The following is a 14,985-nucleotide window of genomic DNA, read 5'->3' as shown; positions in this document are numbered from 1 at the left end:
CGTTGCATGGAGTCTTCATGTCGCTACTCATAAGCCACTTGGACATTTTCGTGTAGTTTTATATGACCGCTTACGGTAGACAATTTGTATTCAAGCAGGTTGTTTCTGATTGGATGGACTAGGGCTTAGTTAGAGCTTAGTTAGAGTAAAAGCACTTGCTTGGCGGTTAAAGGATACAGTTTCTACCACACCTCTCTGCCTTTTGTTTTCCTAACTTTAGTATTTTTCTCTCGTCAGGTAAAATGCGCTATACCTAGAAACCAACCATCGCATTTAATTCGACTAATTGTGTCGTTTCGGCAGTTTCTACCATACCTCTCTGCCATTAGTTTCCTAACTTTGGTACTTTTCTCTCGTCAGGTCGTTCAGTCATATACAGCTTAATAAATTGAATGTTGCCGGTCAATCCATAGCAACTTGTCCCTTTCTGTTGTTTCTCCCAGTCCGAAAAGTCCCACGTTACATACTAAATGACGTTTTCATCGAGTAATTTCAATCACTGCTCACTCCGGAACAATACTTGCAAAGCCGTTGTTTAACATTAAAACCCGTGATGTTAGGAAGACATGTGTGTTATCATTAAAACACATGGATTCCTATCATTTTATATTTTTTCATTCGCCAAAGGGTCACACGGCTCACAAACAATTACATTTTACACACTTTTGATTCAGAAGAATATTAATCGCATGCATACAAAATCGCTACTGTGAATACCAGGGGGGTGCTTAATTAAGTGCCCTGTATATGTTCAATGGCTCCAAACAAATCTCATATTGCGAAGTCCACACAATACAATTTGAAGAAACCCACTTGAACAGTTTGCAACCTTCTTTGCACAAAAGCTATTTTGAATGAAAATGACTTATAAATGGCAAAATAACCAAGTGAAAAACAGACGTATTTGAACAGAATTGCGGAACACACTTTCCGTATACACCTTTCAAGATAGCCCACCTGCCTTTAATATGGCAAATGTAATCTTAACATTAATTCCTTCCAACATTTTCTTTTTGTGCCCCAGCTGTTCACAGCTAATCAACAATTTGGGAAAAAAATAAACTTGCAGTGAAGTTTGATGAAATATAATGTTGATCTTCCAAAACTGTAAATACTTAACGAACTTCAAGGATTTATCGAAGATCCACGACTTACTTGGGAATTGAATTGGGAAAGGCTGAGCTAGTTCACCTAGAGGTTATGCGAAATTAGAACAGGAATGGGTTGTCATGTGTAGCCAAAAATATATGTCAACACATTTGGATGGGTACCACAAGATAACATGAGTCATCAAATCTGTACCACAAAACCTACCATAGGCTCCACATTTTTGCTACTACATAAGGACTTGAGTCCGTGCCTCGGGACATTCATCCAGCCTAGGGGGATACAGTAGATGTTTCAATATTTTAATTACTCTATCATGTTTTGACTGGTCTACTTAGAGTACTAAATATGTTCAGAATTGTTTCGTACATAAACTATGCCTCTACAGCCAAACAAACAATATCTGACTGAACTGAAGTTACATATAAGATGTACAAATTCAGATAACCATCAAAGACTTTGGAAGTCAATTCAGTGAAAAATCAAAACATTTATTGTACTTTGTTTTTCACATTACAAATTTGAATGAATAGTTTTATAAGTTTACACAGAACTCAAACTGGAATCACTGTTTCAGTTTGATGTACATGATTTTAGATTTGATTTGCGCCTCAGGACGTTCACTCAGCCAGGAGGGGTACCTCTTCTGCAAACTTCCAATTTGTGGAAAAAGTTGGGTATGTTCTATTTTCTAGATTTAGACGAAACTATTTCTTTAGGGCATGAATAGTCTCTTCTTGTCAGGCCTTGTTCCTCTGTCCAAAGAAAAGTTTGGAAGCTGTGAGAAAACAGAGTGACAAAGAGAAATTGGTATTTTCAGCAGTCGGTTTGTGGAATCAAGGGTGAATAATCCATTCCACCTCCCAGTCTAAAGTAAATGTAACAAATAAATGCAGTATTAATTCAGGTATTTATAGATGTCAGTAAGCTCAAGTACTCATACAGACAAGTTAATGTACGATCTGTTTTATAACAGACCTGGGGGCCTCTGTGGCTAAGTTGGTTAGCGCGCTAGCGTAGTGTAATGACCCAGAAGCCTCTCGCCAATGCTGTCGCTGTGAGTTCAAGTCCAGGTTATGTTAGCTTCCTATCCGGCCGTAAGTGGGAAGGTCTTCCAGCAACCTGCGGATGGTCGTGGGTTTCCCCTGGTCCTTGTCCGGTTTCCTCCCACCATAATGCTGGCCGCCGTCGTACAAGTGAAATATTCTTAAGTAGGGGCGTAAAACACCAATCAAAAAATATATAAATGTAACAGACCTTTCACCCTGCCATGACAGAATGGAAAAGAGGGTTTCAAAAACAACAGATTTTGTCCCTTCTGTTTGGGTAAGATGAAGGTTTGTTGCATTGTTAAGATCTGTAGTCGATTTTGGGTGAATGACCTCATTGTAAAAAAAGTCAAGTTTCTCTTTTTCTACATTTGTTAGAAATTATTATTCCAATGCTAATGAGGTTAACGTTTCATTACAAAGCCCTTTAATTTATGTGTGATTCAGCATGTACTTTATTAAAATCCTCCAAAAGGTTATCAAAATATTACATTTTAAAAATGGACAACTCAGATATTCACTGACTGGTTGTTGTATTACACCGTTCTACCAACGTTTTTGGAACTTGTTTCTGTGACTTATCTGTTTGGGAATAACTAATTAATGGTTTAGTAACGACTACTTGTGTATTTGTAGGAGTAGACTGTCTAGGAATGAACGCAACTTATCTGAAAACGTAGATTTGTCTTGTTAGGCTATGGCTACTCGTCTACTTGGGAATGTCTACTCTTCCGTTTCTGATTTTTATGTTTGGCAATGAACACTCATCTTCGGAGAACTGACTACTTGACTGCCTGGCAACATGATATTTGCGGTCTTTGCCTTCCATAAATGACCTCCAAGGAAGCAGCGACTTCCTTCCCCGTCCTCCCCCTCCCCGTCCTCCTCACTGCCCGGGACAAACTCACTCTGTGAATCCTCCGCATCTACAGGGACAGCTTCTAAACCATTGAACACACGATTACACACATCACAAAACTGATTGCTAAAAGTAAAACATATCCTACAAGATATTTTTAAAACACAAAATGACTTGTCCAACCATAAAATATTAACTGGCCATCAAGCACTGAAACACAGGAATTTCATACATGTGCTGTTGCTTAATTTTGCACTGCACTGGTTTGGACCTCAGGGCAGCTGTACACAGCAACCTAAACAGCAATACTAAAGTACATGTATTCTGAATATAAACAATTCATCATGTTTTTATTAATGTACAAACTACAATTGAATATAAGACTTACATGCAATTTAATTGGCTCGTGACTATATTTATAAAAAAAATCCAATCAAGAGATTATGACAAGTTATCTGAACACCAGCTACAATCAGACATACATGCACCAACTTATAAGCACTGCCTGTATCACCTCAAGCAAACCCTCATTTCCATAGTTACATGTATATACTCAAAAGTTGAAACCTATCAAAAACAAACTTGAGCCCCGTGTGGCCTCAGAAGAACCTTACCTCATCTTAATGGTGTCACTCTGTCCTAAGAGTACATTAATACTATGTTGTTTAATCTAAACTGCCAGGCAAAAGAAAGGTTTCACCGTATTTTTTGACATAAAAAAAGTAAAAGCGCGGTTCCGGGTTTGATTGTAAGCAGGACTTAGTGTATGACTGCATCGTTTCCTCTACCAGAACGCATCGTCACGAACGCAGCAATTGGAATTGTGAAATTACGACCAGATGCAAAACGTCCTTTTGAGGCATGGCTCGTGATGTTGCATAAATATTCTTGCTCGAAAGAGCAGACATTCAGTGACCGAAAAAACACCAACAGTATGACAAGACTTACGCAAGCGCAACGAGACCAGGCCATCGGTATGTCCACCTAATGAGTCTCGCAACGTCACATTGCAAGAACGTTCAACTGCAGCCAAACCACCTTCAGGAGGTTGTTGATACGCTATCAGCAGACAGGCCAGTCCCAAGACAGACCAAGATCGGGAAGACCGAGGGTAACAACTGCGGCTGAAGATCGCTACATCCGGCAGATCCACCTCCGAAACCGATTCGTCACGGCGACGTCAACAGCGGCGACAGCACTAGGCCATGTCATCAGTCCCAGAACAACACTGCGTCGTCTTCGTTCAGCTGGTTTACGACCTTACCGCCCCTTCCGTGGGATGGCCTTGACCCTTTTACACCGTCAACGCAGATTGCGATGGGCACGTATTGTACGTCGGTGGCAGCGACGTGACTGGGCGAGAGTGCTGTTTACAGACGAGAGCAGGTTCTGTCTATTCAGGATCGATGGCAGAGTTCGAGTTTTCCGACGAAGAGGCGAACGTCTCGCGCCAAACTGCGTAAGAGAGATTTATCCGTTTGGAGGCGGAGGCGTCATGGTCTGGGGAGGGATTTGTGACTAAATGAAGACGCAGCTGGTTATTGTGCGAGGTAATCTGACTGGCCAGCGATACGTTGATGAGGTACTGAGACCTGTCGTCGTTCCTTTCCTCCAACGACAGCCAAGAGGATCGATCTTGCAACACGACAACGCAAGACCTCACACTGCCCGCATTGTTACAGACTACCTCGAGACCGCAAACGACATCGTGTTGCCCTGGTCAGCCAACTCACCAGACATGAACCCCATTGAGCATCTCTGGGATCACCTTGACCGCCGTTTGAGGCAGCTGGTGCCTCCTCCAACTAACCAACAGGAACTTGAGCAAGCTCTGTTAAACCTATGGAACGTTATCCCTGTTGACGTCATCCGACATCAATGACGACATCAATGCGGAGGCGTGTGCTTGCTTGCATTGATGCCCAGGGTGGCCACACTCGCTACTGACGACTGTAGTCCTTCATTTCTGTGGATACTGTGACTTTACATGCACTTGCCAGTTAACTTTACATTTGTGTAATTTTTTCTTCTGACCCCTTGTCTCTTTCATTGTGTTTTGTGGCCAATTGAATGCCAATATTTTAAAGCCTTTTTGAGAGAATATTTCACAATGATTTCTGTTTATAAACCAATCTTCTTAATTCTTATATCTGCCTTGTTTTTTGTTTATGGGCTCAAGAAGTGGGTGAAACCTTTCTTTTGCCTGGTAGTTTACTTACCTGAGTTTCGACTGTCTGCTGTCCGTTGTGAAGTTGCAGTTGATGCTGTGCCCTTCTTCTCCACCTCTAAAGGCTCATCTAACAGAAAACAAGGAATTCATATAATAAATAAGGGTACACCTTTTTGAAAGAAACACTAACCTATATTTAGATGGTTTGTGTCAAACAAACTTCACTCCTCCTTAGGTGCATACATGTATGTTCAGAAAACCAACTGTAAACTTGAATGGTATAATCCTAAAATACGCCAGCATTTCATAAGCATTCTGACCGTAGGTCATTTTCTCACAGCCAATATATAGGCTTCAGTGATTACTAGTCTCAACAAAAAGGTTTTAAAATCACACTGACATGTAAATGGTGACTTTTTCTATAAGGATTATTCATTTTTCACCAAAGTTGCTATTCCAGCCTCAACAGAGTGTTGTGGTTTGGGATTTGTCACAGAAGACATATGACTGGCAGGCTAAAAATTATCACAGCAGATTGCGTGAATTTCAACTCATTTCTTCAGATGAGGTCTTCCCAGACACATTCAAGCTACAATGTCTTCACAATATGTTATATTAACATGGAGTTTTGTCAAAGAGTTCAGTCAGGCACACACAATGACATCGCAAAACTTGAATAGGGTCACTGTACTGTTCACGTAAATGATCTTCACATTTTTTTCACTCAAAATCACATGTACATGTAGATGTAGATAGCTGTGTACAACAAATATAAACCATGCCAATCGAAACATTAGTTTCAGAAGCAAAATTAACATAAATACTTTTTTTATTAAAACACAAAGCAAGCGAGGTTGCTCTATACATTTCCTTTAGCATCGCATCCTGTGTAAAAGGGAATACCATATTTGCCTTGCAATTTAAGATGAAAAACGCACTTTCAGAGAGCCCAAAATGTTTCATAATATTATAGTGAAAAAACTTATGTTTCCCGGCGGTACATCGTACCAACTTCAACGCAAACCCTAAAATATCTTTTTGAAGATGAATGCATTGCACATAATCGAGGAAAATGTGTCTTTTTATCACACATGGAATGTTAATTATTTTGTTTATTTGATTTGTGTTCCACGCCATCCTCAAGAATATTTCACTTTCATGAAATTATGGCTGGGGAAACAGGGCAGAACCCGGGAAAATCCACTACCATCCGCAGGTGGCTGGCAGACCTTCCTACGTAGGACCGGAGAGGAAGCCAGTATGACCTGGACTTGAGCTTAAGGCGACAGCACTAGTGAGAGGCTCCTGGGTTATTGCACTAGCACACTAATCACCTCAGCCATAGAGCCACCCCCCCCCCCCACCCCCACCGAAATTCATCATTAAACAGAGTGACAACGTACTGTATGTAATCATGTATCTTTCATTAAAGACATTAGCCTTTTCCTGGGAAATGGCAGAAGGACTTGAACTGATAGCATATAAAAATGAACAAATTTAGCCTATCACATGAGACAATTTATATGATGAATTAGTGTTCAGTTACATTACCAGTGCATGGAGCTTAGTTTGTGTAACTTTCCAAGAGAAGGGAATCTAAACGTAGATGGTTCTGGGAGGTAATACATCTCACACTTCTCACATAATCAGAAACCATGTAAGGTCCATAATAAACGCATTGACTCCATTAGAACCAAGGGAATGTATAAATATGCATCACGTAAGCTTGAACAAGAATTTTGATGGGTCGGTCACTGTGCCAAAAAAAGTGTATCTCAACTGAACAACGGCTAGTTGACTAATTTCAGCTGTTATAAAGCTACATGTGTTTTAAACATGGGCAAGTTTTGGTCAACATCTGGAAGGGCAATGTCAGGAGACTGGTCCTGGATGAATCTGGACAAGTTTTTTAATCTGAGGACCTGCCACCAGAACCACTTCATATAATATTGTCCAATTCCAACAACAGTTATAAACTCCTATTCAACCCCCAGAATCGGCGAAAATAAGGAGAAAACACCATATTTTATGCTGCCGATCTCTTCCACTCCCTCTGCAAAGTCCAAGGTTTTTTTTAAATGTAAACACAAACCTGAAGTTTCATGAAGTATATCCTTCACCTTTCATGAAAGAGTGGGAAACAAATACAAAGTACATCTCACCTTCATGGATTCTGAGTTACTTTGTGTTGTGGGAATTTCTAAAAAAAAAAAGAAAATGTCATCATACAGCATTAGAAATATAGTTTAAGATTTGCTGACATATGCAGGCCCTATCCAATTGGGATTGGAAGGAAAGATTGCAAAACAGAATAGCTCAAAATAGCCCAACGCTATATCATGTGACTTGTGATGGCATCTAAGTCACTACCCACTTTCTATCCATACAGAAAAAATATGAACTGCATGTTTTAGAAGCGGTGGGAAAAAAAAGCCAGAGCAAATGAAACAGTCCGGATATTTAGGCTATATACATGTATATAACCCTGCAGGAACGTGTTACAGCATTACGTTGAAGGCTAATCCTCTTCAAACTTTTGAAATACTTTTCATCGAACTGATGAGAGTGTATGCCAGTTACAACAGACATTTGTTAGTGTCCATGCCAATGTTAAATTGGTCATGTTGGTAAGAAGTGGATGTTTGCTAATACGTTTTTCAAAAAAAACAAAAACAAATTCATTTCATTATTGCATCCCCATTTGCATTTTCTTAGGTTTATTCTACAAAATATGCTCTTCGCTTTCAGAAATTCACTCTCTACTTTACAAGATATGCCTGGAAGTGCCATAAATCCACCATTTTGTGGTTAACAAAGACTTGCCCCCCTTTTGGAATAATTAATTATCAATTTTCTTCTTCATGAATAATATATAGATCAAATTTAAAGTATTTTAAAACAAAAACAAAATACACGTTGTGCATTTACTTAAAGTATTTTTAATATGATGAACCAGTAATATTTAAGACGCAGCTGACATGCCTACATTATGCTATATTTACTGTGACGTTGTTGTATTTCATGTTGTTGTTGTTGTTTGGGATTAACTTATCCTGTTAACCTGTGACTGCAGATGTACAGCTACTGTATCATGAAAGTTACATGCACAACATAAGATCTTGAATCAAAGATGATTTTAAGATTAAACTCAATGACTGCCTAAAACATAAATCTGATTTATATATTACCCACAAGGTTCAAACCTGATGTGACTGCCATCTTGTAGAAGCTTGTAGAACGTAATGTGTTGCACAAGTAAATTCTAACATCTGGTAGCTACCTCAAATGGTAGTGGTACCCATCAACATGATAGTCACTATTTAAAACTTTGCTTAAATACTGGCTACTGTCATTAAAATCATGAATACCATGAATTAACATGCTAATATGAATAGATGTTCTCAACATTTCACAGTTCAATTTTATTTTCAACCTTGATCTTAAATAATGCACTTCATGAGTGAGACCTAAAGTATTTTTTATACTTTTTTATGAATTAAGCTACACGTACACAGGCAAACCACAATGAAGTCAAACACTCTGCAGCTGAACAGCTATGTGTACTCTGTTAGAAATTAATGAAAACTTTACAAAAGATAGATTCCTCAAAAGTATGTGAGCAGCAACAAACTTAGAGGAAGAGGCAGGATATTAATAATACACAATACTATAAGAAAGCCCAAGACTTATGCGTATTAATCATATAAAATGAGAACTTTCCTGTTGTGTCTGTTGTTAGAGAAACACGTATAAACTACAGTCAAATCGTAAACACGCTTTCCGTTTCGAAGCAACCATTGTTTGAGGCCGTGCCACCATAAACCAATCAAAATGCTTCTGACATAGGCATTAGTGTCCTTCATACGTCGGTTTTGTGCCTGATCAACCATAGATTTATTTCTGAATGTGAACGAATGTTGACATCATAATGGATTTTTAGGGATTTCTAATCAATGCCACCACTCAAATTAATATTGACAAGTATAAATTTGACACACAACTTATTTTATTTGCTTTTTCAAACTTTGAGAAATTTTGAACTTTTGCACTTTTAGTTTATCTTTAAAACAACATTGTATCACATGAGTGAAATCTTTAACCCAAGAAACATATAGGCCAACGTCTGGTTCAAAACGATTTTCTCTAGTAGGTATTAACTTAGACAACGTTCCATGTGACATTTAAACTCCAAATGAAGACTGAACAGTTAGTTGTCAACAATATCGTCTGTCTCTATCAAATCAAAACCATAAATGGAGTTGTCAAAATGGATCCCATCACTGGACAAAATGTCAAGCTTAATGCCAAAGTTCACAAAAAAAGTCAAAATTACGTGACTTTTTCAGATGTATTCAGTACACGAGGTTGGGAGAAAAGTTTTTGTGATCGTCTTAGTTTGACATTTTTGCAAAAATGCCATAGACATATGCAAGAAAAACAGGGCCGGGTGAACTGTTTGAGAACTTGCGCTGCGCTCTCGTCCTGAAACCCTCCATTTTCAAAAATCTCACTTGCATGTCGATGACGAGCTGTTGCCCTACAAACAGGGATAATTATTACATATCTCTGTTCTAAAACCTGTTATCGCTTGGGTTAACCTACCAGTTGTCAGCCACAGCGTTATTTAGTCCTAGCAAGACATTTTTGAGTACAGCTCGCGACTGACACAGCAGTGCGAAATCAAGATGTTGAATGCAGCTAAAAAAAAAGTGAGGAACGAAACAAGCAGTGTCAGAAGTTTGAAAGGAGTAATGGTTTACCGGGTAATTCATACTCATTGACCATAGCCCTGAACATGGCTGTTTTGCAAAACCAGTTAGACGCACGAATTATTCAAAGTTTTTTTTCAAAAAACAGCAATCACATGAAAATTCTGCACTTTAATAACGAAAACAGAGTAGCTTTTACGAATTGCAACAATGATATTTATCATTTGCTGCCTCCTCCTTTAATGCTCGTCTCTAAGTATGATAGTAGTGTAAATTCCACAAGTATCAGGTGAGGGGTGTCTCTAATGCAATATGTCCCAAAAGCCATGTTTTTATCACATCATGAACACATCCTTCATGTCATGTGTAAGTATTTTGGGGTTGACCACTCAACCTCAAAAATCTGCATGCATAAATTAATTCAAAATCACTTGAAAATTTATTGTACTAAAACATACCATCAAGACTGTGGTCACTCAGTGTACTGCCCTGGGCTTTACCCAGCATGCCCTTCTCCAGTAAGACAAGCAGCTTGGCTATTTTGGTTCTTTCAACTGTCGAAGACGACAACCTATAGTTGTTCATCTGGGTCAGTTTCGTGTGGCCCAAGTGTCGTACGACCCAATCAAGTTCAGTCTCACTTAGATTCATTAACTGAAAGAAATAAATTTCGTACTTCTGTATAGCTCAGGCAGCAGTCTTGTCAAAATCCTTTCAAACTTTCCACACTAAATGGACATATTATTTCCCTGAAAACTGTCTCTCAGTATTTTCTCTTCATAAACAGTGTTATAATGAGTCAGTTTCACAAAAAGCTACACTACATGCCGACTGACCACAGACTGCAACACAATATAATGTTTTGTTAAATCATTAGCTGAAGTTCTGAAACTGAAGTTCTAAGACTTTATGGGGAGGTCTTAGAAGAAAGAGGGGAATTTAGCAGGAAATTTATGGTATTTACAGGTATCTAATGTACATGCATGTACGGTGTTTTGTAATAGTCAGAAATCAAGAGTGCGATTCTTTTCACTGTTCATTATGTCATACTAAACAGTTTTGGTTACAATATGGCAGTCTGTTAATTGAGAGAATATAACAGATCTTCTTGGATGAAAATCAGTGACCTTCGGTAAGTATTTGACAAACATTTTCATTTGTAATATCAGATAGCTCATGTACAGAAGGTCACGTCACTTAGTACGAAGCAAATCCTAGAGACAAAGGCCCATTCTCGATACAGCCACTACTAGTTTTGAGATCGGTTGGTCATGCATGTTCCCAGATTCCACTTAGTGTTCCAGATGTGCTTAGTTTACTAACCTGGAACTTAATCCTGTTGCCTCCAAAACGTAATTTTAAATGCCCATCATCTCATTTTGCAAGAATAATAAGCACCAAAGCGTTGCAGTTAACACAAATACACCCGATGCATCCCGAGGGACACTATACAGATTTTGCAATCCGCTATTTTTAGATCATGTGACGCTGTTGTTTGGGTGCACTCGGCTACTCATTTCAAAGATAAGACCATCTTCTTTGTTACAATTGTTGCCTATAGTCTTTCTGTATACTATTACAAGAAAACACTGCTAAATAAGTTGCCATTTCTTTGTCATAATCGTCCTTGTTTCAACCTGAACGTTCGTGTGGAGTTCGTTTTTGCTGTCCGGTTCAGACCATTCAAATGAAAAATGGAGGTTATCAAAGTTTAGCTGCTTGTCGATGCCCCTGATAAACTTGCGTTAATTGTGAGGTTTATGTCATTATTATTCATGAATAATGAATATTCAATAATAAGATGATGATCATAAGATGATGTGAAGTCAGAATTACTGCAGGATCAAAACATGCTTGTTTCTGTAGGATACACAGATTTGACAGGTCAAGGACAGCACATTCAAAATGATGGAGTTCCAGGTAAGCATAGTCAGAGATTGGCATAATGCAGATCTGTAGTTCTTAAAACTAAGCTGGGATGAATGGAACATACCTCAGATCTAAGCCACCTGTAAACTATTAGGATCATTAATTTACTTTCCCTCTTCTCACCTGTCAGTTTGTTGCCAGGTAATTTCTTAAGTTTGATGCTTTGATCTGACTGGCAATTTTTTCATTGCATCCAACTCGTTTCAGCACATTTTTTAAGAGATGAAAAGGCTCTGAAGACTTCGTCACCTAAAAGAAATTAATGGGCAAATAACATTCATACAGTCAAGCAATTCATGGAATTCATGTGTTTTAATGATAACACACATGTCTTTCTAACATCACTGGTTTTGATGTTAAACAAAGGTTTCACAAGTATGGTCCTGGAGTGAGCAATGTTGAAGTAGTGGTTGAAATTACTCAAATGAAAACAACAGTTGGTATCTCATACATGTCCGTCGTGTGCCTGACCATATATATATATATATATATATATATATATATATATATATATATATATATATATATATAATGTCTCTATAATATATAATATATATATATAATGTCTCTTCTTGTAGCAGGGTGAGCCCAGCTGCCTTTCTGAACATCTCATCTAGGAGCAAGTTCATGGCTGTGGCTGTGTCAGGTGGAATGATAATGGGTACTGCATTTCCTCTCTTCCCTTGAACTGTCACAACTTCACGTGTTGATAACAGTTTTTTTCCAGTTTGCTGAGTGTCTTTTTCACAACATCTGACAAAACCGTGTCATTGTTACCTCTTCTGGAGAAGTCTTCCAGCCTGAGTACAGTAAGATCGCGAAAACTACTATAGACTGTGGACATAAGTCATGTCAGTGCACAAAAAGCACAACAAAAATGTTGCCTTAGTGAATCTGATGCATTCTCTGCGCATCTTCATCGTTACATTAACACTGTTAACGCTTTCATAATGTCATATTCTTACACGTGATCACACGTACCAATACGTGTTCGCTGCCTCTTGAGAAGTCACCCAGCCTACACAGTACACTCTGGTCAAAATGACATTGCTCAAAAGTCTTTCACTTGTGTGCTAGTAAAAATAAATTGTTGGCTAAATGGAAACTATTGAGGGTTTCATAATATTACATAAAATTTTAGTACACTTAAATGAATAAGGTCAGATGGTGTCAAAGCGATCTGCTTGCAACTGCTTCTCAGCCCTCCCCGTATCAATTTAGGATGTCACTTATATCTCTGTTCCGCATAATTTTCGGTTTTGGCAATATAAGATTTCCTATGTATATATTCAGTTATAAAATTGTATTTGTTAATTTTTAACTAATTTTCACCCCAGTACTTATTGCTTTGGGTTTCCTGTTTTCTACCAATTTTTGTGGTGGAAAATTTCTTATTCTTCATGTTATTTTGTATGTGCACTAGTTCACCAGAGAACAAAGTAATTCTTTGCCTGCGTTGTCCAGTGCTGAGAACTATCGCATTGTGCTGAGGTTCCTAATGCTTTAGTAATTTTATGAAAATTTATACGTAGATATATGAAAAAATAGGTTATACCAGTACTCTTTGATCTGCACAGGTGTATTGACTCTGGCCTGCTTTGCAATGAAATCTGGAAGACAATTTACAGGTTTTTATCCCGCTTTTATCCCCTAAATCACTTTCATGAGCATACAACTGATAGACATATAACTGTAACTGTTTTGCGCTCTTGGAGTACCTCACACACCAGGCTGAAATTTAAAAGCACAACTTCCGTGGTCAAGATTGGAGTATTCTTGCGTTCTGTACCCAAATGATGACAGATGACTGATTCCCGGTTTGAATCCTGTTGTGTCATTTTCACTGAATGTTTGGGTGACTTAACCATGTTAACAGTAGCAGAAATACATCCAGAATGGTAGAGCTGCTAGCCAGCTTATTTCTGAATTGACAATGAAAAAAGCTATTAATAAGGATAGGATATTCATAACAGGCCAAGCCACTTTAAAGACATCAGGCGTTGATTGGTCAGTAAAGTAGAGTTTGTGATAGAACTTGCACACGGTCCCAGTTTTTGGCAAGTCATTCCACGCATCAATGTATGACAGGGTTTCATAGGTGCTCAAGTGACGTAGGAGCAGATTCAACTACATGTAGCTGAACGCCTCATACTTCACTTTAACACATGGTCCCTACATGTATGTCAACTCGCAAGGTGTAATACTGCATTGTATAAAACATGGCGAAAACAACGAACGTATGACCAAAAGTAGATATCAAGATACATGTATCACATTACACAAACACGATGACAAGCTAACTATGACAAAACTTGCAGCCACAGCAAGTGGCGATTCACAGAACCAGCACACTGGCAAGTGGTCACAAGATCGGTAATAATAAAAAAATAAACTATCATAAATGTACAGAAAAAAAAACAACTCTGTTTTGCTAATTTGTTTGGCAAAACAGCAAACAATGTGGCCGCTTAACTGTGCATTTTAAAAAAAATGTTTTATACAATGCACAGGGTTTAACGCCTTAGTGACCTGGTAGAAAAAAACTCTGTAGACGTCAGATTTACGTTTATTTTTGTTTTTACATAATTGCAATGAAATTTAACAAAACACTTTCGTCTATTCGCATTAGAAATTATAATTAAAATTTTTAGACCCGCCTCTATAAAAATATCTACTTGTAGTTTATTTATTCTAGTGTTGCAGAAATTTGATGGCGAGGAGTCTCGTTGTCAATCGAATTTTAAAGACTCTGACAGTGTTGCCATGGTTTCACGGTAAAGGCCCTTTTGAAATAATATTGAAGAGAGAAATTTCAAGCTTACATCTAAGCTTGAAAGACACAAGCAAGGGAAAAAGGCTGTGGTGCAGTGCCCGGATATATTATTTTCGCTAAACACACTGCGAAGATATATAAAGCAGATATAAAGGTAAAGAAAGGTATAATGCTGTGGCCTACAATGTCAAGGGCACTCATCACATGAGAATTTAAAGTTATGCAGGCTCTGAGGGGCTTAAACGATGACTGAGTATGGCATTAAAAATAGATAACTCATCTGCAGAAAAAATATAACAATATGAACGACTTGAAACTGCCTTTCAATTTTATCAGAAAATTTCTGAATATTGAATACTAGATCTAACTGATTTTGCAAATTCAAGTAT

At 38.2% G+C, this 14,985-nt stretch overlaps 1 long non-coding RNA gene across 1 annotated transcript; it reads right to left on the bottom strand.

Annotated features, from left to right (window-relative positions):
- Positions 1–5,289: 5,289 nt before the first annotated feature.
- Positions 5,290–11,975, bottom strand: LOC135479082 (uncharacterized). Its single transcript, XR_010445822.1, has 4 exons — positions 11,947–11,975; positions 10,353–10,548; positions 7,348–7,385; positions 5,290–5,312 (listed from the first exon to the last, which is right to left on the bottom strand). It is a non-coding gene; the product is annotated as an uncharacterized LOC135479082 (long non-coding RNA).
- Between the last annotated feature and the right edge of the window lie 3,010 nt (positions 11,976–14,985).

The sequence above is a fragment of the Liolophura sinensis genome, chromosome 12 (assembly GCF_032854445.1).
Source record: "Liolophura sinensis isolate JHLJ2023 chromosome 12, CUHK_Ljap_v2, whole genome shotgun sequence".
Lineage (NCBI taxonomy): Eukaryota > Metazoa > Mollusca > Polyplacophora > Chitonida > Chitonidae > Liolophura > Liolophura sinensis.
Note: the sequence above shows the minus strand (reverse complement) of the source record. Positions and strands in the feature narration are given on the sequence as shown.